Source organism: Schistocerca americana, chromosome 3, assembly GCF_021461395.2.
Source record: "Schistocerca americana isolate TAMUIC-IGC-003095 chromosome 3, iqSchAmer2.1, whole genome shotgun sequence".
NCBI lineage: Eukaryota > Metazoa > Arthropoda > Insecta > Orthoptera > Acrididae > Schistocerca > Schistocerca americana.
In genome coordinates this window covers 168,942,945-168,946,638 of record NC_060121.1, presented here as the reverse complement: position 1 = coordinate 168,946,638, position 3,694 = coordinate 168,942,945, and positions in this window count along the sequence as shown.

Sequence of the window (3,694 nt, the reverse complement as noted above, 5' to 3'; positions counted from 1 at the left end):
TGGAGAAAGAAGGGAAAACAGGGATACCAGTTATGAACAACCCAGGGGAAATAACAGGGACCATAATGGTAATGGCAGAGACAGAAACTTTGGAAATAGGAACAGGTGGTAAGACAGAAACAGATGAGATCAATATTGGAGGCCAAATAACAGGGAAAACAGACAGGAAAAAACCCCGGGCCACTTCAATGAGTGCCAGCAGTTTTGGGGTGAGGAAATTTAACTACAATAGGACCTACACTAATAAATGGGAAGCAGCAGACAGGGGAAGAAGGAGAAATGTAACTTACTATAATCAAAAACCCAGTGGAAATCAAACTAAACGTACACCACAAGTAACAAACAGTGATGTGCCGTACCATTTTAACACTTTAAAATTTGATCAGGAATTTTGGGATACAATAAGGGAAGGTAAGAAATTTGAAAATAATGTTGTAACAAACCATGAAAACAAACCAGTTTTAGATACTGCTGTTTTGTCAGAGTTCTATGATTGGGTTGAAAATGACAGTCAAGGTAACACTGAGATATCTGAACAACATTACAGTTCCGATTTAAATAGATTATTTGATGAATATGGAGAAATATGTAAAGAGAGTGATGTAGAACTTAATGTAACTGTGGATAAGATGCATGAAAGAGAAGGTTTTGATTTTGATGAGAATGCAAAGGCTGATGCTGTTGTTGAAAATGATATGGAGGTAAGTGAAGCTGTGGTTGAAAGTAAAAATGGGTACCAGGCATTTGTCAAGATTAATCTAAGTCAAGTGGTGAAGTTGTGTGGTGATGATGTTTATAATGTGGGCTTAATAATAAGGAAAGTGTGGTTGGCAATAAAGAGGTTACCATTCATGCATCTGAAAGCCAGGTAAAATTAAGTCAATGTGATCAATCTAAGGCTGTTGAGAGCTGTAATGTTGTGTCCAACAATAGTGTAAAGTATTTAAACCAATACATAAATTCTGCAGGAAAAGGTGAGAAGGTTTTGAAAATATTAAGGAGCAGTTGCAATTACAAAACAGATAGGGAAGAATTTTGGAACTATTTAGCTAAAATTTGTAAAACATTATTTCCCCACTGGTGGCAAAGTGTAAAAGTAATGAATATTTATTGTATACTCAACGTGTTGTATCCATAGATAATGGTAATGAAAGTGTTAATGTGTATGTACAGTTATTAAAAAAGTAGTCAGGAAAGTAATGGGGGAAATGTTAAAGAAATTGAAGGTGATTTGTTACATGAAACATTAAAAGAAAAGGTGGAAGAATGTGAATTAAGATGTCCTTGAATCAAAGCTAAAGTTAACAATTGGGAAGGTAAATGTCTCTTTGATACAGGGAGCCCAATTTCAGCCATTTAAGTAAAATTTAGGAACAAACTTAGGAACAGTGTTAATTTTGTTGAAGCATCTGTGTTAGGAGTAAAAATAAGAGAAGCCACAGGAAAGAATAGTAAAGTTCTTAAAAGTCAAGTATTTTTATCATTCGAAATAGGAGGCGTAAAATTTGAACGGGGTTGTCTTGTAATTCCAAATTCAGAAAAAAAAACATTTTATTTGGCATGGACTGGGTGTCAAAGGTAAGAGCTGCATTTAGCTGCAGTGATATGAAATTAATTGTTTATGAACCCAAAAGAAATATAACTGTGTGTACACAACTATTTATTATACACTGTGGAGAAAATTGCAGTCACATCAGAAAAATCATAAACTATGAGGAGAATTTGTGCTTTTATGAGGATAAACCTGAGCTCAATTGTACTGGTCAGAATTATGAAAATCTAGTCAAAAGTAAAATAGATGAGGCAGTCAATTTAGACATTAATCAGAAGAGATAGTTAGAAAATTTATTGTGGGAATTTCAAGATTTTTTAGTGAAACACCTGGAAGAGTAAGGAGCTATCAATGGATTCTACACCTTAAAAATCATGATCCTTTTTTCCCCAAACCTTACAGTATACCTTTTGCAAAAAGAAATGAAGTAGAAAATGAAACACAAAAAATGGAAGGATGGGGTATAATTGACAGGAGTGACAGTGATTACAATAATCCTTTAGTAGTGGTTTCCAAACGAGTAGGGGGTGTTAGACTTGTACTTGACTCTAGGCACCTTAACAAATTTTTGAAAAGAGAAAATGATCACCCTTAGAACATAGATGATCGTTTGCATAAATTTGAATGTGTAAAATTCATGAGTCGGTTTGGATTTAACTTCAGGTTTTCACCAAATTTCTTTATAAATAAATTCTAGAAAATACACTGCATTTTTGTATGAAGGTAAAATGGGTCACCCTGTGTATAAAATAGGCCCCTTCCTGTCCAGTGTAAATTATATGTATCCCGTATCCACACACCTGAAGATGGCAGGGAATATTCTGTTGGACCACTCTGTCCGCTGATCGAACCTGACTGTTTCTGTTGCTGAATTTATTGGAGCACTGGATCTTGTTTTGGGGGATGAGCTACTGTCAAAACTTACTGTGTATGTAGAAGATATTTTTATTTCTGGAACAACATGGGAAGAACATTTTGAATTGTTAACACAGGTATCTACAAATTTGAGTTTCCTTGAAATAAGAAAAAATGTAAATTTGGAGTAAGGGAATTGAAATATTTGTGCACATTATTTCAGAAAAAAGGGATTGAACCTGACAGAGAGAAGACTGAAGCAATAGAGAATTTTCCTGTTAAAAAAAAAAAAAAAAAAAAAACAAAAAAACAGTTAACATCTTTTTTTGGTCATGCTGGATTTTATAGAAAGTATGTCAGAACCCAAGCTATGAATGCTACTTCTTTGTGTGATCTGTTGAAGAAAAACGCTGTGTGGGATTGGTCTGCTGAATGTCAAGAAGCATTTGATGAAATTAAGAAACAGCTTTCTCAGAGCAAAATTTTTTATTCTACATGTCATGTTGTAAGTTATGTTACAGTTAAGTTGGACCTGTATTGAAGATATGAATATTGGGATAGACAAGATTTTCAGTGATGAGGTTCTTACACTACTGAAAGGGGAGTGTGACAGTCTTCCGTTTTTGCCATGTCTGAGTTGTAATTTTATATAGTTGGGCGGCTGTTGATGTTCTTCTATCAGATATATTTTATGAGCCTTCCTCCCCTTTTAATTCTTATCCTACTGCCTGTCACTGATGCTATTCTGTTTTTCTTCTTCCGCTGATGAGAGGGAGTGTGGCTGAACTCTCCAGTAGTACCTGATTCCATCTTTCTGTTCCATCCAAATAATTTGACGTATCGCTCCTCCCTTGTTGCAGTGTCTATAGTTGTACCATGTTCTCATACTCTTCAATACAGATCAACGAACAATTGCTTTCTTGAATGCTGCCTGGTAATTCCTTTCTTTGTCACACATTTCCATGTAAATGTGGTTAACGGTATCCTGATGCATGACTTTGAAACTAATTTCTGTGTATTTGAGAATACTATTTGGCCTAATAGATGCAATAGAGTCACATCAAAATTTTAATTCATACTTCTTGACACTTATTCTGGCAGCTGTATCGAAGTAGTTGCGTCCTACTAACCGCAGTTTGTGTGATTTCAAACATTTCCACATTAGAATGTTAAAAAAAAATGATAACTTTCCATTGACATGTCGCCATCAAATAATATTTTTTTCCTTTTGGTAATTTTACGGAGAAATGAGATTATTTTGCTTATTTTTTTAAAGAGTAACATATA